The sequence below is a fragment of the Bemisia tabaci genome, chromosome 1 (genome assembly GCF_918797505.1).
Source record: "Bemisia tabaci chromosome 1, PGI_BMITA_v3".
Lineage (NCBI taxonomy): Eukaryota > Metazoa > Arthropoda > Insecta > Hemiptera > Aleyrodidae > Bemisia > Bemisia tabaci.
Genome location: NC_092793.1, coordinates 81114309 through 81136791, shown reverse-complemented (window position 1 = coordinate 81136791; position 22483 = coordinate 81114309). Strand labels below are relative to the sequence as shown.

General features: G+C 40.3%; 1 protein-coding gene across 1 annotated transcript in view; it reads right to left on the bottom strand.

The window, feature by feature from the left end:
• Positions 1–22483, bottom strand: part of LOC109044025 (uncharacterized) — a 115015-nt gene that overhangs the window by 88126 nt on the left and 4406 nt on the right. The gene's annotated exons all lie outside the window — the stretch shown is intronic.

The following is a 22483-nucleotide window of genomic DNA, read 5'->3' as shown; positions in this document are numbered from 1 at the left end:
GGTATGGAGCGCTCCTATATTGGTTGAGATGCCTGGTTCCTACGGACTAAGGGAAATATTATGGACTAACTATAGGGTCTCTAGTCAATTGCCGTTAGCTAGTCTGTTACTTACTTCCCTTTTCCATTGCAACCACCCGCTTCCACCAATTAGATCCCTCCATATCGACGTTGTAAGTCGGCAATCATATAACCCGGTTTGCGACGTCACAGACTTCCTGTCATACTTTATTTTTTAAACAGATAACTATTGAAAGGCAATTCTTTAAAACTGCCGTGATTTTTCTTCTCTGTGCGAAGAAAATCCTGCAAAAACTTCAATGAATGATGCGTCAATTTGTTCTCCTTTAAAAAAATAACACAGAGGCAGAGATTTTCAGACACCGCAAACGAGATATGTGATTGCGGTCTTACGCCGTCGATATGTAAATGAAATGAAGAGAATTAGTTGGGTTTTATGTAATGTTTTACCACTTAAAATGACAATAATTCCAACAAACTTTACAAAAACTTCAAAATCATAAGTTGAAAACCACTGACGCTAAAAATTTGGAAATTTCCAACACAATTTCAACAATGGGCGCGCACGGCGCGGCGCAAAACGCATAGTAGCGCCTTACAAGACCGCAGGATACTTCATGCATTGCGCGTATAGCACAGTGCAAGCTCAAATCGTTGAAAAGTCGTGTTTTCTTGGTGTCGAACCTATCCCGGTGTGCACAATTTCCAAACAGTGCACACCGCAAACTATTACTAAGCCCAATTAATACTATCAAACTTCTCATCCGACATTGCGAACTTACGCAGTCGATATCTTCTTTGTCTTCTTTGTCTATCAATTCCAACAATCAGCCCGCAGCAGGGGAGCTAAGTCGATTTCTGGGGGAGGGGGGCGGGCAGACCCTCCTTCCTACTTCCCTCGCTATTTATACAGTGATAAAACAGGAAAAAGTAAAGTGAATAAAATTCTCGCCCGAGCCTTTTTCTCGATAGTAAAATGAGGCACGAGTAAAATTAGCTCAAGTGGACAATGGCCTTGGATTCTTGGTGTGTGTACTCAGTGCAGTATTCGAGTCAAGGATCAAGGACAAGCATGAAGGACAGGAATCAAGAGCTCTTCACTCCATCCGGACGGCGTCGCGGGCGCGGCGGCCGCGGCTGGAAAAGCAAGTCCCCAATGCAACTACTCCATCAATTATGCATGTGTTCCGTCCCTGTTTACAAACCACTTAACGTGGAACATAATTAATGACCGATCGTTAAGCCTCGGTCACTATCCAGTTCCCGTATTGAAGATCCTTCCCCCGTCTTCGCCGAATAAGGTGGATTCCTTTTCTATATTTTGGGGAAATATCACCTCACACAACTTAGCTTCTTGATGGTGTAACCACAGGAAAAAAGGTCGCTTGGGTCTAGAATCCAGACTCTTAATGACATTGACAACAAAATATACTTTTGATTCAATTCGATTTTTCCTTGAATCGAAGAGCCGAACCTCTTGGTGTAGGCGGATTTCTTTTTGATTCAATCAGAAAATCCGATTGAATCAAGAGTATTTTTTCTGGTCAATGTTTTCAAGAGTCTGGACTCCAGATTCAAGCTGCTTTTTTCCAGTGGTACTGATGCAAAAATGCGAATCTTGTTTGCAATGTTTCAATATCTCCGCTCCCATTTTATATCAAGAGAGAACGAACCGACGCGACATTACGACGAGAAATTTTCACTGAAAAGTTTTCATACGGAGTATGAATAAAAATAAAAATAATTTTATGGGACCGTTGGAAACATCAGCTAAAGCAAATAGAAAAGTTGTCCTTTACAGAAAATTGCTCACAAATTACGATGAGCGCATCGGGAAGTTCAAAATTCGCGGAAGAAATATGCGTTTTTTTAAGCTTCCCGCTTCAAAAACTATAATACGGCACAGATGAATATTTTGTAGGAGGAGTTGCTTGGACCAACCCTTGCGCACTAAGATACTACACAATATTCAACATGACCCACGCTTCCGCGCGCAAGTCGTGATGGACTACCATGGTCCTTAACGCAAGGAAAATGCAAATATAAACACGCCGGTTGATAAAATACCGCCTCGTCTCATGTTGTTTAGGTAGATTGTCGTCGACCATGTTGAAAATTTGCTTGCATCCTGGTGCGCAAGGGTTGGATAGTATGACTTTCGAAATGTTAACCTGTGCCGGAGTATCGTTTTTGAAGTGGAAGCTTAAAAACGTATTTCCTACACAGATGGTGAAGTAAAGAGTGTATTTTAGACTTTCTCAATGCGCTCATCGTAATTTTCAAGCCATTTTCTACAAGAAAATCTCATCTCATCTTTACGCTCTTATTAAAGATCGAACAGGCCTATATTGATAAGGTAGATGTACTAGGGGTACATTCAGCCAATTACAATATCAAACACCAATTACCGGAAATAGAATTACGAAATTTTCATCTGTGCCGCGGTATCGTTCTTGAAACGGAACACTTATAAACGCATATTTTTGAAGAAGATTGTGAAGTTAGAAGTGTACTTTAGACTCTACCGATGGGCTCATCGTGATTTTTAAAAAAAAATAACTCTTCTTTTTGCTCTAACTGATGTTTGCAACAGGTCCAATAAAATGACTAAAATAGCCGGGGATAAGCCATATTTCTCCATTGCTTCTTAAAGTGGTTATAAGTCTTAACTTTATTACCTAGTTGTCTAAACGTTATTATCAAGTTCTACGTGGAATTTTGATGCAGAAATGTGAATTAAGCAGCTTTAACTCGTACTTAAGGGGTAGTTCATCGTTTATTTTGCCAGGGAAAATCGTGAGACGTGGCAACGCTGTTGAACCGATCGCTCCGGATAATCTGCAGTGAGGGTGAAGTTGAAAATGTTGGAAAATGTTGAACCACTCGCATAAATTATGAAGCTAAACATTTCATAAAAATATTATCCGATTATAAAACTCGCTTCATCAGTTTTCCTCCGGACCGGGCTGCTGGTATATTTTTCTTTAATTAGAACCATGAATCACAAATTAAAATTGAAAAAAAGATCTTAAAAATGTCCTCCTGTCAACGCTGTACGGACAGCTAAGATTTTGAGTGAGAATACAGCGGATCCCTCTGGTTTTATTCTGCTTAGAACGGTGGTGATTATTTTTTTACCAATTTTTTCAGGATTCTCAGAAGATTTGTCCCGGCATCTAAAGTACAAAGGGTAAAAACACATAAAAGACCCTAAAACTTATAGGCAATGTATAATTTTTTTATTTTTATTTTTTTTTTTTTTTTATTTTATTTTTTTTTTATTGATATACAAAATCACTACTTAATTATCTCCGATTTCCATTATTTTTCATTAAATTTGTTACGTCCGATATCTTATATGAATACTTGAAGGGACCCGAAAAGAGTCAAACTACATAACAGGCGCCATCTGATTTTCTATCGGTATTTAAAGGACAAGGGGTAAAGACACCTAAAAAAAGCCCTATAGACTAATTAGCAATGTAAAAAAAAAAATTTATACAAAAGCACTACTTATTTATCTCCGAGTTCCATTACTTCTCATTGAATTTGTTAGGTCCGACATTTTATATGAATCCTTGAAGGGAACCAAAAACAGTCTAACTACAACAGACGTCATCTGATTTTTCTATCTCTTTTTAAGCGTAAAACTGAGTAACATTCTGACTTTAAATTTGGTTAGTGAATTCAAGGTATTTCACAACAAGTTTCAAGTCGTTGTGTTCCTCAGTTTCTCGTTGACGGAATGAAAAATGAGAGAAAATTAGGCAAAAAGGAATTTGGTTAGGCTAATTATGATCGAACCCATCCGGCTGGACTCCGTTCTCTTTTTTCTTTTTAATTTCAACATCCGTTCAATTCTTTTTTAGAAGTAAAATGCATGTTTGAGTGACTGAAATGAGGCTTATCTGGGATTACTGAGTACGAGAGATTAAAACCGTTATGGGCTCATAAAAGAAACGGAGTGAAAGCTAAATGACAAACACAGTTGAGCTTTCAATTACTGGGATTTATCCTGGCGCGTTCTCACATTGGGCCCTTGTAAAAGGCAATAAATCAAAATTGACGGGAGAGGCTCGCGTCCTTGCACTCAATGACGGCGGTGAAGGCAATTCCGGGAGGATTTATCATGACTACCAGCGTGTCTTGTTCACACTCACCCATGAATACTGCCGTGACGAGGAAAAACGCCGTATGAACCTTCAGGCGTTGCCAAATTTCCATTGATAAAAAACGAATTTCCTGGTAAATTTATGGAAAATTTTTCTTCCAATTTTTCAGATAATTTTGTTTGCAATTCCACCAAAAGTTCCTGAAAATTTCACGGAAAAATATTCACAACTTTCCTCAAAAATAAACATTTTATTGAAGGAAATTTGGAAACTCTCGAATGTTCATGCGGCGTTCTTCCTTATTACGACAGAATATCCCTTCGATACCGATGGCACGCCTGCCGGCGTAGGGGTATCGATAAAGCTCAAAACCGACCAAAACTGAGAGACCTGGGATTTTCGAAAGGAAGAGACATTTTAAACGGGTCAGTGGCGAGGTTGTAATGTTTTTTTTTTTTTTTTTTTTTTTTTTTTTTTTTTTTTTTTTTAAATCAAAATTCGACAGTCATATTGATGTAGCAAGGCGATGCCTGAATAATATGAGTTCAGCCGATCAACAAACGCTATTCCTCCGCCTGGCTACCTCATCAACGCCCGCCAAAAATATCTTTTCAAACGGATCCCATTTTGGATTTTTTAAAATGGGATTTATGTGCCATTTAAGGTTTGAAAAATAAAATAAAAAAAATCCTAGGTGCTTAGCTCAGTCCGCATTTTCAGAACATGGATTATAAAGATTGATGCCGCTGACTCGCCTAAGCTGAGGTTATCAAAACCTCTAACTTTCTCTCTCTACCGGTTCTCAAATGGAAGGAGCTGAGTACGTAACTATTTTAACTCTGTGGTAATGCTGAGAGCATAACCAATTGATTGAAGGCGCTCATGACTACTCGTTTTTTGTATCCTTTTTCGTTGCGAAAAAATAATACATTTAGTGTCAGTTTAACACATTAATATGAGGATTACATTGCAGACATAAGCTCAAAGCATGCCGCGAGGTTGCACTTTTTCCTTAATTATCTGCCCGTAACCACATTGGATCGAATCTTTGGTGCTTCTTGTCTTAATTGCCCGCACTTTGAATTTACATAACTCCAAACAACTCTGGGTGAGATTGTTGCTGACGCAGAATCGAGTGCCTCTTACTGAAATTTACGATAGAATACTTCCTTCTGAGAGGGCAACTCACAGATTTTTAATAAAATTACGTCTCTCAATACTGAAAAATTGATACCTGGTCTGGTAGTTTCACCACCAAGACCAAAATATTTTTGATCCGGATGCAAATCAAGGTCTTCGTTATAAAACGCTGATGTACGAGTAGTAATTCGAAAATCACTGTCTGGCAGGATTTCATCAATCCTCGCTACAAAACTAGCTCGATTGGACGGAACATTAGTGGGAATGACGTCATGACCTGTGCAATACAAGGTTTATACACACAGGGAAATTAACAGCGAATTAGAAAAGCTTCGAATCTCAAACAGAACGAACAAACTTTGTGGGCGTTGCATCATCAGCGAAGCACCGGTGAGAGTGGGGGGTGGGAGAGGGGTAAAGTAGTTTGGTAGGAGTCGATCATGGGCAATTATGAGGGTTGGAAACTGGAGCGGTGCTGTAATGACAGGCGGTAAATACTCGAGTCCACTGGTTGCCGCCGTTTGGCTCGAAAAAATAGAATTACACCGTCTCGGAACGCAGAAGTGCCGAGGGATTTTCGGTTGAAAGTACAACTGTGTCCTTAGGTGACCCACACGACAAATGACTGGTCATTTTCAAAATCCTCCCCACCCGCCTGGATTGGACTTCACCTTGAAAGGAATCTTCTCGAAAACTTGTCTCACGTCCTATCGTCCACCTAGAATTCCTTACCCGACTACCATAACCCTTTCCTCATCAATGGAGATGTTGCATGTGTGAGGAATTTGCGATTTGACTGTTGATTCTTTGGTAAAAGTTCGCGAGAAACACGATGGTGCCTCTGGTTTTCTCTGAAATCAACTCCCAAGCTCAAAAAAAGCTCTTAAGTTGAGGCCAAAAAGGAGGGGTATCCCACGCTATCCTGCGAGTCCACCTGTACACCAAGACAAACTATCCATGCAAAGATAGGGAGCAAATACATTAGCAGGGTTGCCGTGATTTCAGTTTTAGAGTCCCCAAATAAAGTGGCAGCCCTGCCAATGTACATATATTTGCTCACTATCTTTGCATGGAAAGCTTGTTTTGATGTAGAGGTGGACTCTCAGGATAGCGTGGGATATCCCCTCCATTTTGGCCTCAACTTGAGAGCTTTTTTTGAGCTTGGGAGTTGATTTCAGAGAAATCCAGAGGCACCATCATGTTTCTTACGAACTTTTACACATGAATCAACAGTCAAATCGCAAATTCCTCACACATGCAACATCTCCATTACTGAAAATTTCATTTGCAAACTGGACTTGCGGCAAAATATCTCTATCGTCGAATATTAAAACGTAGAGAGACTGCATCGTTTTTTGTAGGTAGATGAACTGCGGAGACTTTTAGCGAATTTTGAGAAAGATTTAGCGTTACAGCTAAAAAAATAAATTATAGAGAAACGATTATCGTTCTCCGTGCTTTGACATCAAAGGAATTAAACAAGGTATCATAGATTAATCTATTTCAAATATGTAAGGCCCCTTGCTTTGCTGATGCGCAATTTGAAGGCATTACCACTAGTGTACTAGAATTCTAGAGGCAGGTTGAAATCAAAAAGCGCTTCCTATCGGCTGAGCGCTTAAAAAAGAGAGAACTTTTCACCCCTTGTTTACTTAACAGGAGTGCAGGTGAAGCTACGCGCGGTTCGCATTCAAGCAAATCGTCGGACAAAGACCTTCATCAAATCACTGCGAGAATTGGAGTAGAAAGGGGATTGTTTTAAGTTTTGCACAAATAGTTGAGCGTACTCGAATTGCGGAGAATGAATAATCATATGTGAATTTCAAAGAGAGTACTCACCATGTTGCGCGCACATCGAAGAGGAATTCTCTCCACGGCGCTTCCCTGAGAACAAAAGAAGAACCACGGTTTTATGAGCACCATCTAGATATAAGTTGCATAATAGCGTGTGCAATTGAATGAACTTTGAAAATCGGCACCCTCTGTGTTCCTTGTCTCCTTCAAATCCTCCATCTTACATTTCACGTTTATAGCACGGAGTATACCCCGGGTGGAATTTCTCATTCCATCTGTTGTTTGGAGCATATCGGGAGGCATTCCAAAGGAGTCTATCTGCATACGGGACCTATTAATTGTAGATACATTTCTTTTGCGCGAATAAATTCATTTAATCACGGGTCAAAATGATAGAGGATGGCTGCTTCTTCCTGGTTAAATCAAGAGTCTATTTACACATATCAAATCTGAAATCTAACGTATGAAAAAGGTATCTACATTAATGGGGAAAGGCTTTCTTTGCGTGAACACATCAATTTATCCTTCGGTAAAAATGATGGCAGATGGATGCATCTCACCTTAAATTAGGAGTCTATTTACACATTAACTCTAAAATCTAACATACAAAAATAGAAGCCTATCTATATGGGGAACATTCTTTTACGTAAATACATTCTTTATCCGCGTATAAAAATGACAGCAGATGAATGTTTTCTCTTTCTTCAATAAATGTCTAATAAAATGGTGCATTTTATTGTACATTGACCAGTCATTAAGTGAGAGCTTATTGGAAATGAAATGTGATTAAGAGCGGTTACTGGGTTGTTCATATTTTGAAAGCAAATAAGTATTTTACGAACGGAAAACTGTGCTACAATTTTCCAGCTACAGAAAAACTTGAAGGAAGGGTAATTAGGTTAAGTCGACGTTCTATAGCATTCCAATTCTCGGATAAAACGTGGTCGTGAAATAATGTCCAGGCTGTTTTCTAGTATTGATTTTGCATAGCTTTTGATTTGTGGAGTTGTCAGCTTACACTGAAAAAAAAACACATTGGATCTAGAGTCCAGACTCTTGAAAACATTGACATGAAAAAGAACTCTTGATTCAATCAGATTTAAGCTTAAATCAAAAGGAAATCCGCTCAAATTAAGAGGCTTGGTTCTTGATTTAAGCTTACATCTGATTGAATCAAGAGTATTTTTTCTTGTCGATGTTTTTAAGAGTCTGGACTCTAGATCCAATGTGTTTTTTTCCAGTGTACACTGTATGTGACTTACGTTTATAATAGGATATCCGCTGCTCTCTCCACAACAAATTAGAAGAAAAAGGTAAAAAGCCCTGTCTGGTAACGCAAAAGACCGTTATCTGTATTTCGATTTGGGTCTGGCAGGCGCTGTGCAGTAACACAATAACGGAGTAATGACAGTATGTATATTACTTTGTTCCACGTGACGCTGTCCAATCGAGTTCTGACACCAGTGTCCCTTACTTATTTATGAGAGAAGTAATGCATGAGCAACACGCGCTCGCTGTGAAAAAGCGGAAGGGGCTTTAACCATCCATAAAAGGCTTTTAACGTTGAGTCGTATCTAAGAGTCCAATTTCCCCGTGTTCTTGCATACACCCCGTCTCTGCGACAAAGCATGCGTTTTACAGGGATTAGCAGCAATTTGCGGGGGATAATGGCCAGTACAGTCTAAAAGGTTTTCATGGATCGCCGTTGAACAGGAATAAATAAAATCCCTCCGACAGCTTCATCGTGCACGCGTGAAAATTTTGACAGCCTACAATCTAGATGTCTCGCGAATGAGCTGGAGCACTATATTTATTGAGAATTAAGGATATTCTTGGGAATCGAACTGATTGTTGAGTATAACGGTAGCTCAGATAAGATCGCTGAGGTAGGTAAACTCACTGAATTTTAATTTTCTCTCCCTACGCGGTGAGACAAAGTTACCAGCTTTTTAGGATAATGGGGGTAACGGAACACAAAGCAACTTATACTTGCGGAAATCATTATTTGGTTAGTTTTTATTCGTGTTATTACACTGACCAAATCTTTAGGTTAAAAATTTTCAGCCGCGTTAAAAATCAGGCCTAAGTCGCCTAGCTATACGTCGCATTGGTAATAGTCCAATGCGCTGGCTCTCGCAAGTCGCAAACCTCTAAGTGACATCGAGAGAACTAAAGTGCATGTATATAGGACATCTCACTCACCTAAAAATTTTCATCGGGCTCAACACATATGAACTTTATGCTTTATGCCGTTCTTACTCTGTCTAATTATCTGTTTCCTTTTACCCTTTTTTCATTCCGTTAACCTTTTTTCATTCCGTACTCATCTGGGATCAAATTCGGCGTTTGAAAGTACAAACACATCACTGGAAAAATGTGAATGGATGCATACGGGAATTGGATAGTCGTTAGCATTGTTGAACGGAGGGGGGGGGGGGGAGAGGCAACTATCGAAATTACCGACGAGTGTTGCAGGTGCATGTTAATTAAACCACCATTGGAGGGCCGTAATTTTGCACTTGTGAGTCACCCACGGATGCAAGGAAAGTGGAGTGTTCGATTAAATGCCCGCTGTACACAGAACTTCCACAAAGCGCCGCTTCGCGTATGATCGAGGATAATAATGTTGCGCGGGCGCGGATATTAAAGGGCCCCGATCGGTTAATTAAAATTCCAGGTGTTCGAGCGACCGAAAAAAACCCGTCGAAGAGTTCAACTTAATTTTAGCTGGAAACAATCGGTGAAAGGCTAACAAATGCGTCGGTAAAAGCTACTGTCATTAATCGGACTTCTATTGAACTCCCAGGTCTAGAGGTGACTCAAAGTTTGGAATATATTGACAGTAGAGCTCGGTACACACTAGTTTGAGGGGAAACTGAAGCCAAAAAAATCAAAAGTTAAAATCTGAGTTGCAAAATGAAATCTACAGAGTTTCATTGCAAGACTGGATTCCATGATTGAGTCATTAGAGTTCGATTTTTTCATTTTCATTCTAACTTTTCGTTTTTCTCGACTTCGATTTACCCTCAAAATAGTGTGGACGCAGCACGAGTAAAAAATATGGTAGATTTTACCATGCTCAAGTGATACGAGTATGGTAATGAACACCAAACTCTATGATGGTACTTGGTTATAGAACATTTCGTCAACGATTTTTTGTCCACGCACCTGTTTTTTCCAGTAATTTACGTCCACGCGTTTTTTCGGCACGGGAGTTTTGGTCCACGTGCCAGTTGAGACCCAAAGTTAATTGGCCCACATGTATATACAAACGACAATTGCTCGCGATGTTTTTGGACGAAAATATATAATGTCTTGGAAGAATGAGGGTTTGCTTGCTTTTTTGTTTTGTCTGTTTGGTCCAACGGAGAATAATATATAGTTGAGAGTTTTGGTAAAAATGAGGGAGCGTCAATTCCATGAGACGAAATTCACTAAAACTCTCTACACCTCTTTGGTGTAACAGGACTTAATTATCTTTCAAGAAATTCCCACCTTGTTATACCTGAACCGGATGAACCTCTATATTTGTCTCAGCTGAAGGCTCTTAGATTTTTCTTGTGTACGATAAGTATCTTGATTTATTTTGCGAGGAAACATCTGTACTGTTAAAGGATGACTGTCATTCTTAATACGTTAAATTTCGTATAATACTGTGAAACACCTCTGTTGTGAGATAGTTGCTTCTGGCGCCGCCGCACAGCGGGCGTGCTGCCAGCGCGAGAGGCTCACCGGCGCCTACAAACCTAAGTGGATACTTCAAGCATTGTGCAATGCGTGAAGTATCCACTTAGGTTTGTAAGCGTCAGTGAGCCTCTCGCGCTGGCAGCACGCCGCTCCGCTCTGTTAGGCTTTAATATTTAGCGTTTTTTAACTCATGATTTTGAAATGTTTGCACACTCTGCATTGATTATTCTCATTTAAATTGATGGTAAAAAAATATGTATCAATCAAAGGAGAATAATAATATAATGTGTGTTTTTTAAATATTGGTGGTTCCGTGTAAAAGTTAATGATTTCCAAAGCACTTTAATTTTTTTCTTTTACATTTTGTGCTTTTATTGTGCTGCAACGAGGTGTAAGCGCAACGACACGCTCAAAATTTGACGTAGGTGACTCTAAAAGGACGATGTACAAATGGGTTGAAACTAAAGATTGCGTGCTTCTTGGTTTTTTTCCTCTTTTATTAATTTTTGCAGTTTTTGTCGGCACAGCTGCGGCTTATTGAGATTAATGTCGCTTGGAGAAGGTTTTACAAATATTTGTTACGTTTTAAATAAATAAATGTTTCCAAAATGAAGTAATAATTTCGTAAAGAAAAAATAAAAAAATAAAAAAAAGTACCTACACATATATAAGGTATAATGTACATTCAACATTTTAAGGATAGAAATCTAACCAAGTATTCACCAATGACAATTTAAAAATGATGATTCAAAAGGGGAAAGCAATAACATTTCATTTAGATAATGAGCAACCATAACAACACCTCCTTCTCTCTCAATTTCTCATTTCCATATATTGTCAATATAATTTTACATACCGACTAAAATATAGCGCTTGAACCACGTCACTGTTGCTTATTTTACGTGTGGGCGTAACTACTGGACAAAAAAGGTGCGCGGACAAAACATCGTTGACAAAATGTCCTGAAACCTGGTACTTACCTTGCTATGGTACGAATCACCAGAGTTCTGGTGGATACTACTATAATTCTAGTTATTTTCACTACATAGTACCACCGTGTAAAAAATCAAGTAGACTAATAGTAAATGTTACCATACTTTTTTTTTCATTTTTTGGTAGACAGAGAGAACGACTCGCAGATATTTCGAACCCACCCATGATTAGCAACCAGATAAATCTGGCCTTGAACTGCGTCGAACATCGCGTCCCTGCATCCCTAAAATGAGGTCACGGACCAGGGACCAGGCAGGGACGCGTTAAGATTTCCAATTGAAAACAGATGCGGACGTCAAAATTAATAAACCGAAATATCGTCCCTCGTCGCGTGCGCGTCCCTCTTTCCGCGCTTCGCGCAATTTCACGAGAGCGAGCCTTGATCCCTGCTGTGCAGAGTTCCCTGATATAATTCGGACTGGGGCATTCGGTACGAGACAAATCACTCTGGATACATTCGGGTCTGCTTCTTCGAACCTTATTAAAAACTGAAAATAGTTTTCAGCCCGTTAAAAAGAGATTGAAACAAGACCCCTAGTAGTACAAGACACATTAAACGGGTGGTTTTACAATAACTGGAATAGTTTTGTCGCCGTAACAGAGAACACATTTTTCGGTCATATTTTTAGTAGAAATGATAAACACTCGAATTTTTTCGCATTAATCTTCAAAGGGTTACGTATTATAACGCTTTCTAATAATTCATTGCTCTACTCTCAATTAATATCATGTAAATTTCGAAAATGTGCTGTCTGTTACGCGGTAAAAAGTCAGAGTAACAGACGGCACATTTTAGGCCATTCATATATTAAAATTGAAATGTAGAGCGATACATATTTGAACAGCGTTATACGTAACCCTGTGTAGATTAATGCAAAAAAAATTCGAGTGACTATCATCACTACTAAAAATATGATCGAAAAATGTGTTGTCTGTTACGGCGACATAACTATTCCAGATATCGTGAAACCACCCAAACATGTTTTTTTTAGGGTTTCCGAAAGGGGCCGGCCCTAAATTACGGAATGCTCTAGAGGGGGGAGGGCAAGCGTCGAAAAAAGCGTTGCACCACTTTGTTTTTACGTGTTAAGGGATAAGGACCAACGTCACAAAAGCGTAAAAGAGAGAGGAGGGTTAGGGGTGTCAAAAATGCACAAAAAAAAGCGTTACGTAATTCAGGGAGGGCCTCTTAAAAGTTTGTAAGAACAATGAGATGCCTTACGAACATTTATTTACAGCTTGGAAAGACTGATACACCTCAAAAACTGTTTTGAAATGTTAGAGTATAAGTTTTCGGGACGTTCATATGAGTGTTGGAAATATTACACAGACATGCTTAATTATTTTTAAAAGAAATATTCATGAAGCGTTAAAAACTATTAAAATAATTTCAAAGTTTTAACACTATTTTTTAATTTTTTGAAAAAAAAATTGAAAAGGTTTTATTACATCACTTTTGAAACGTTTATACAAGTAATGATTATTGAAAAATTTTCTATGGAAATGGAAGTTTAAACATTTTTTACACCTGTTCATTTTTTGTCTTTAAAATCGAAAACAGAAAAAAAAATGTTTGTTTCTGATGCCATTTAATTTTCGGTGCAAGCGTATCAATAAAAATCAGGCCCTGCGGAGTAACATGGGTGCAATAGCGAGGCGTGTATGGTCAATTATTGAATATAGATATCTTCCCATTTGAAGCTGTGGTGAAGAATCGATTATTAAGATGTACGTTGCAAACACGCTGTTTATCGATCATTTTCCATAGGTTTAAATTGCGGATCAATCGATATATATCGCCACGCCACTGACATAGTGATCCGGGCACATTCCTCGGGATGGTGAGCTATCAAAATCCAGCTTTGAACTTGCAAAGGCATACTTTTTTGCAATCATAGTTCATAGTTGCCTTTTCTTCATGAAAACAAAAGCACATTAAATTTATCACAAGCTATTGAAGGTGATGCGCGGTGACATGGCTAAACATCCTCTATTTTACTTATACGATGTTGTTGGTTGTTGTTGATGTTGTCTGGTCTTTGATCTCTCTCGAGAGAGATTACGTCCAATTAAATTCCGGTTAACCACTTCTCCTCCTGCCCTTCTCTCGCTACTTTGATGGGAACTCTTGTTTCCAGGCCCGTTCATTGTCATTTCACCGCCCACTAATGGGTGGACGGAGACGCACTATAAATACTTATGTTCAAAAGCGTCATCAAAACGGAAGACCGTAGTACCCAAACCGCAAAGCTCCGTCTACTTCCTCCAATAATACGGCCGAAAATAAAAGATGCATTCCTTAATTGGGCGTATTTCTACCAAACAGAACTATGTGCGGGTTATGAGGTGTGTTTGTTAGTTCTCGGGCGGTAAGAATGAATGGAAATTATAAAGCACCATTGGCGTCAGCGGAGACGACGACGGGAGTGACAATGAGAGTTGATTTTTGGACAGATATTATTTGTAGCTAGCCTGTATGAATGAAGCATCAAAACATGATTCTATGACGAGCGCAACAGACCTATTTGGAGTGATCACTAGATCGGGTAATTTTACCGTCTTCTGCTAATTTTATTTTACGAGTTCCTAGTGCTTGGGTCGGTTTTCTGTTTTACCAATTCCGTTAAAATTACCAGAAGATTACAGTGTTACGGGAAAATCCAATTGATTAGTGTCTATTGGGATGGTAGGTAATTTTTAAAGGTGGCTGTACTATCAAGAGCATCAGGAAGATTCCAGAGTTGATTTTCGTTAGGCGATCCCATTTAAAGCGGTTACTCTTCTCTCAATCGAGCCTTCGCTGAAACTTTTCATATTCGCGAGTTTGAAAAATGGAGTGTCGCGAAAATTTGTTCTCGTGTAAAAAAAGTTTTGCCTTCCAGATTAAACTTCGATACAAGAATCTTCACATCAACTTCAAAACTTTTCAGGGCAAAATCCGACACATCTTATCCCAGCTTATCAACCCTGCAAAAGTTTTTAGTTTACCTTTTATTTTACGTATTTACTTTTATTCATTGTCTCTTTTAAAAGGAAAAAGTATTTTTCGGTAACGGCGGGATTGCGCAAAGGTGAATTTTATCCCCCTTCCCCGCCTTTGTAAAGGTTCTGTAAGAAGAGCTCAGGGGCCCTTCCCCTCCTTTTTTTGTCTAATATGATACCGTGCTAAGAAAAAATGCAGTATGAGCATTCGAATGTTGCCAAATTTTTTCTTAGAAAATATTTATTCTTGAATGAAGTCGTGATTATGTTTCCTCAAAATTTTCAGATACTTGGGTTCAAGTTACGAACGAAATTCTCTGAGCAGCTAGCATCTGCATAGGCGGATCCAGACACCTCGAAGGAGGAAGGCGTAGGGGGGTCGGGGGGCTCTCCCAGAAAATTTTCAAAATTTTAAAGGACCTAATATGCAGTTTGTGTCAATTTTGTCATGAGTAATTACCAACAGTGGCATAGCTAGGAATTTTTTAAGGGGGGGGGGGGGGTGTCCATTCAAAAACGTGCCGTTAATTGACATATCTTGTATACGTCCCTGATAATATTTTATGTCTGCCCTCCAAAAGTAAAAAAAAGGAACAATTAACGAAGCTAAGGGGGGGGGGGGGTCCAGACCCCCTGGAACCCCGTACGCCCCCACCCATCCGCTTATGACAACTGGAGGAAAAATATTTAGAATCGCTTTATTAATATATTTTTATCGAAAATTTATGACTTGTGGAAGGAAGCTTGGCAATGTCATAAGGCTCATACGGCGTTCTTCCTTAGGGCGACAGTATGGCACTCGGACGGAAGTCGTTGACTGTCTAGAGGGAGTTTCATTTTATAACTCTTACTTGCAAAGTGCGTGTTTGCTTAAATCTCTCCAATTTGGCAATGATCAAAGCACTGGGACATAAAATTATAATGAGCTGGGCGGTGGGAGGGGGGGGGGCGAGAGCCGATTCGAGATCCGCTTCATTTGCCCTTATCTAATCAACCACTCAGTTCAACACGCTCGAATAAGCTTCCAGTAAGCTTTTGGCGGTCTCCGCTCAAGCTAATAGAAAAGCTCTGTAACCGCCCAGAAGCTGCCGGGCTGCCAGGTTGCTCGAGATAAAACAACTTCCGCTCTTTGCGCCGGGTCAAGCGGGCAGGTGACCTGGCAAGACTGTTGCTTCGTGTCGGCTGACCTGAGACCAGGACCTCTGTCGACGGGACGAGATCGCCGGAGGTTTCTGGATCTGAGTCAAGAACACGGACAGCGAACACGATTTTTTATATCGTGTACTGGATGCACTTATTAAGATTCCTCCCGGATACTGGCGTGCGATATACCGCATCCATTCGGTAGAAAATCTCGACGGACTTTAAATTTTTAGCCCGAAAAAGGACGATATCCCCTGCGCATAAGCCGTAAGAATCATTCTTAAACAAAAACATTCAGAATAGTACTACCGTATTAAAGAAGAACGCCGTATCAACCTTCAGGTGTTGCCAAATTTCCTTCAATAAAATACAAATTTCCGGTGAACTTATAAATATTTTCCTGCAAATTTTTCAGATAATTTTGCTCGCAATTCCACCGAAAAGTCCTGAAAATTTCCAGGAAAATAATCATACTGTAGGGGTTGCGGGAGCACTGGAGCTTTCCACCAAAGTTGGTTGGAGGGTGTTTGATGGGGTTTCCAGAATCTTTCGCTGAAAGATCCTGGAAATCACCACAATACATTGCCTCCAAAATGAGCATTTTATCGACGGAAATTTAGCAACTCTCGAATATTCCTTAGCACGGCAGAGTAAAGACAAGATTCTTCATGGGAGAAAAGTCCTCGCACTCGATACAGAAGTCGATTGTTGCATCGAATGCAATACCTATTTCCACAAAAAAATATCCTGCTTTAAATTCTTTGAAATTTTCCAATTTTCGTGTTGAGATAATTCTTCAGGCTCATGCGCAGGAACTACCGTCCTTTTTTTTTTGGCTAAAAATTGAAAATCTGCCGAGATTTTTTACTCAATTGATGCAATGTATCGTACGCCAGTTCGAATCCGGGATGGATCAACGGATCGCACCATCCAAAAATTACTTGGATTTGCTCGAAGGTCCCGCACATCCAATCCGAGTCATGTAATCATATAAGGATAAATAAGGTGCATTATTTTGCTGTAATGATGAATGATTAATGTCGGGTGGAGCAATTTAGAAGACAAGTTTGATAAACTTGATCCTGTTTGCTGAAATATTTCTCCAAGCCATTGATAATCAGCCATTTTGATTCTCCTCGCTCTCGAGAAATGTTCTCATTTTCAGCTTTTCCAACTTAAATCCTATAATTCTTGTTTCAGGTTAGCCGGCAGGTTGGCCCAGCGGTCAGCGCGACGAACTCTAGACCAATAGGTCCCGGGTTCGAATCCCGGTGGTGGCGACAAATTTTCACGGAACTGACGAGTGGATCTGCAAAAACATTCTACTCGTCCTTATTCCCTGAAAATTTAAAAGCATAGATGTGCAAAAGTCCCCCTGATGCCTATACTGACAATAAAAAATGATCCTACGTTAAACTCTATTCAATAGATGACAGTAGATTCCTAAACTGGAATAGGAGCCGAATAACCTGCAAAAATAAAAATAAATTGTCGGAGGTTATGTTCTATTGTTTTGAACCGAAGGATACATCGAACCACTATCGAATACGGTCGATACGACCTTTACGCACTTTGCGCAATCCTCGAGTGGCTCCTTATAATAACGAAGACCTTCGTACCACAATCCTTGACTCTAAGGAGCCTGAGAGAGGGCACTGGGTGAAGGGCTTTTACGCACGTATCAGGGCTTGACTACTGGCGGCTCCCACGTTGGTTTCAAGATAAGCATTTGACTTTGGTGCGAGTAAATACTCTCTCACTCACGCCTCACGTTTGCCCTTCCAGCGCAACCCCCCCCCCCCCCCTCATAGGTATCGACCCAGCATCACCGTCAGTTCAAGACTTAGTCGTCTGCTTATGAATGCATCTACATCTCGACCGTAACTTCGGTGGCTCTCACCACACATGACAAAACAATACAGTGGCGAGGCGTGAATGATCGATTATCGATATTTTCCCATTTTAAGTTGTGGTAAAGAATCGATTATTAAGGTGTTCGTTGCGAACACCGTGTTTATTGATCCTTCCCATAGGTTTAAGTGGCATATTGTCGATATATCGCAAAGCACGCCATGCCACTGGACAAATCGTCGCTCCTCTAACGTAAGGGCGTACCTCGATTTCCACGTGAGCCCCGGAAAGCATAGAATTATATGGAGAACAGGGCTCACGTTCAATTGGAGATACGCCCTTACGTCAAAGAAGCGACGAAATAGCACAATCCCGATCAATCGCCTGAGAGGACTCAAAAACCATGTCTTCATTCGATTGATCAATTCGTAGTTTACCGGACGATGAAATGCAACTCTGCCCCGAGGTTGCAAAATTAATTTAATCAATTGGATATTTTACTAGAATGTACCTATGCCATTTTAGTCCAAAATTTTTCTGATTTTTGCAAGAGATCCGGAAAAAACCAGTGAAATTTTCAGTTAGGGGTGCTCAAGATTTTTCTGGTAAAAATGCAATAAGTGAGGGGAAATTTGGCAACACTGAAATTTAGTTACGTTTTTTCGTATGGGGAACAACAAATTATCGTAGAAGGCTTGGAATGATACATGAAATTGGTTAATGGCGTCTCAGCCTCGAGTTATGTACGCACGGTCAAGTTTCCATCGTAAGGAGTGCAAATTACGGGAGAAACATTAAAACCCTTATATGCCCGAACCGGGTCAAATATACTCGAGGCTTGTAGAAAATATGTGCCCCGCGGACTGTGAGGCGCCGATACATACGAGCTTCAGGTATACGTCTACAAATACATCGTGAAAAAGAATCAGACATGAATTAGAATAGATAGGAAAAATCGAGTGTCTGCACGGCCGAAGGCAGAAGAGATGTATTCGGGTCTCATTTTTTAACAATTCCCCAGAATCTAAGCGACACCTCATTGGCAGCATCGAGCGGAGGATTCCGAGTTCACGCCTCGCGCCAAGGCGCCTTCAATTCTGCAGATACAACACGGACATCCATCAAGTACGAATAGTTGTATCTCTGCGCCGTCATTAAAGCGCGTAACCTATTTGCTATGTTCCTACATTGTGTTTGTTTCCATGGGTCGATCTTATTTGTGTTAAGCTTCAAAACCTACTTGAGCAATACGAAATTTGGAGTTTTTTTAACGACATATTGACGTCTATGGAAATTTTTAGCACGAATAGTTTTACCTCTGCGCCGTCATGAACGTGTGTCCTGCCCCTGCTCTATTTTCGTATTGTGTTCGTTTCCGTTTGTCTTATTTGTAAGGAAGCTTCGAAGGCTATGTGAGAGACAGCTGATACGGATAGTCGTAATTGGGCCTCGTTTTTTAACTATTCTCCCGAATCTTGGCGATATCGCGTTGGAAACAGTGAGCGGAGCATTGCAAGTTCACGCCACGCGCCATCGTGCCTTCAGTTTCGCAAATGACACACGGATATCCATCAAACACGAAAAGTTGTATCTCTGCGCCGTAACCAACGCGCATTGAGCTGTCTTTATTATTGAAATCTGAGAAAAGTTAAGGTTAAGTTTGCTCAATATATGCTATAATGTGCTAAAATCAGTGATCTTTATGAAAAAAAACAAATCCCGCAATATAGTTTGTTTCTGGACTTTGTATTTTTCTTGAGCAGCAAATCATTGAAATTGAACCTTGCAGAATACGGACGATTGATGGATGGATACAGTTCCATTTTCCATGAAATTTGTTGAAATCGTCCGTATTATGATGCTATGAGAAGGATCTCCTGAAACCTCACTTAACCAAATTGCACATCATACCGACGGTGAAATTGCAGAAATGTGTATCTTGGATTGCGGCGTTGCAGACTTGATGTCATCTCATTTTCTACACGGAAAACTACTAAATTTAATCTTTTCTAAAAACTCCAAACAGCTCAAGTACTCGCCTAGAGCTGCACGGACTCTAATAGACTGATTTAGTGGCTGAGTCATTCAATATAATATCAAACCTTTGGTTCAAATGTAAACAAACACAGAACATTGTTTTTGATTCGCGCCATTTCGCACTCATTCGCGCCCTGTGCACCATGGTGGTAAAATGCGTCCAAGTGTCTCTTACAATCGAAAGTTCTCGTTATTAATGAATCTTTAGTTAATTTATGACCGGTCAATGACTAAATTTTGATAAATTAGCACAATCAACTTATGAATAATTAACACATGAGGTTATGTTAGTTCTTTTTTGGTTTGATCCAAGAGTTCGATATTATATTGAATGACGTGGTCACTAAATCAGTCTATGGCGTGAACCAAAAAATCTAAACACAGCGGTGGCGCCCCCTGGGCGGAATAATTTCCCACTGCGCACCACTGAAGATTCACCTCAGGAGGCGAATATAAATGCGGTCTTAAGGAGGGTCAAAATGGCATATGGGTGAATATGAAACGAAAAGATATAAGCGGGTGACAAGGGCGGAAATCTGGGCGCTACGCTCTTGGCGGGCATCGGACAGGGCGATGGCGGAGGAGCGGTGACTGTCAGCCGAGAAATAACGAGGCTCCTCTACTCCAGGTTTTTTCCATCGTCGTGAAGCATCGAGGAATATGGAAATGACGGCTTTGGCGCGAATAAATGACAGCCATGAAATGCCGCCTGGACGCCGCCCTCCACCCCGCACCCCCCCCCCCCCCGACCGCACCGCAAAAAATGAGGCTGAAACCGAGACCCGAAGTCTATTGAAACTGGAATTGCAATGAAACAACCGCCAACCGACGCCTAATGAATATAATTAGCGGTAACGAGGCATGGGTAGTCGATTATTGATACTGCTCCATTTGAAACTATGGTAAAGAATCGATTATTAAGGTTTTCATTACGAACAGCCTGTTTATCGATTATTTTTCATAGCGTGATAGTTGTCATTTTTATCGAGGTACAATGGTAGACAGATGTGGTAGCTTACCCTCGATCACCACTCGCCACTTAGTAGTGGGCTTACTTCGAATTACCTATAGTCCTACCTGGGGCTTGTCTTTTTCATAGCCTTGAATGGCTGATCACTCGAATAATTGTACAGCAAGCCACGCCACTGATAATTAGCCGGGGCGTGGAGTGGATCGAGTCAATGAGAGAGGTCAAACAAAATGAAAGACTTTAAAAGCTTCTCCGTTCATACGAAACTTTGAGCTTTTATAAGTGGTTCCATTGTTTTCCTCGAGAATTTTCCTTATAAAATCATCCCTTGAAACTTAAAATGTGACGGAATAAACATGAAAATCTACAGTTTTAGTCAAAAAATGTATGCCCGCGCGACCTCTCTGATTGACTCAACCTGACATCTCTAATTGACTCAATCTAACAACTCTAATTGACTCAATCTACTATGTGGCGTATCGTCGCGGTGAGGCCGCGCAGACGTGTGCGCCGGAAAACTCAACTTCGTCATTTCCCAGACGAAACAACGTAAGTCCATTCCAAGATTGCAAAATTGACTCAGACACTTGAATTTTTCACAAAAATGTACCTACCTGCGTAATATTCGTTGAAAATGTTTCTGATGTATGATCACAAGAAAAATCAGCGTAATTTTCAGTTGGAACTTCCCAAGATTCTTCTAGTGAAACAGCGACTAGCGCAAGGAAATTTGGCAACATTGAAAAGTAGTTACGTTCCTTTGTTCGAGTAACGACGTCTTGTCGCGGTCGATGCGAAGGAGTGATAACGCCACGATTGCTTCCTTGAAAACTCAACAACCCTCGATGACGAGCAAACCATCATCGTTGTTTTCTCCGTGAGCACCATCATTATTAAATGCACCGGGGGGTGAAGATGCAAATCGCCTTCATTTCTCCGTGCGGTCAAAGCCACAGCGGGGAGGTTCAAATGGACTGCATTTTGCAATTTGGAACTATGCATTCTGGCTCATCTGAAAAAAACACTTCTGCGCATGGGGAAACGAATGGCACATACGTTGTTTTTAAACCGTGCCAGAATTTATAGTTCCAAATTGCAAAATGCAGTCCAATTAGTACTCTATTCGCACAATTCCCGAACGCGACACTTGGCCATGTTGTGCGTTTGTTACGTGGGACTAGAGTATCTCAATGGACCACTGGACAAGGTACGAATTTAAGCAATCTGATACATGTTTCTTAACTAGAATTTCACGTAGAACTCGATTCACACTACGAAAATTACCGAAATCAACTCCTAACGAAGATATTAACGTTTTTATTTCACATTGGTTACGAGGAATTTGAACTGCCCGCTGGCAAGAAACTCAAAGCTCTACGTGAGTCAAATCGCGCACTACAACGGTTTCAGCAAGCTTCTCAATCGAGCAATGTTCATTTTCCACCATGTGTTGTTCAAACTATTAGTAATTTGCTGTAGCTGAGCCAAATAGTCAAGATTGAAGTTGAGGATTTTTACATCGCAGAGACTGTCATGATAAACATTTAGCGCGCGATGTGAATCACGTAGAGCATTGAGTTTTCATGAGCGGGTGGTTTGAATTCACGCATCAAGAATCATTAAATATCTTCGTCAGGAGTTGATTTTGATAATTTTCGTTGTGAGTGTCGTGTTCTACGTGCAATTTCGATAAAGAAACATGTATCAGAATTCTGAAATTCGTACCTTGTCTAGTGGTCCATTTGAAGTTCCTT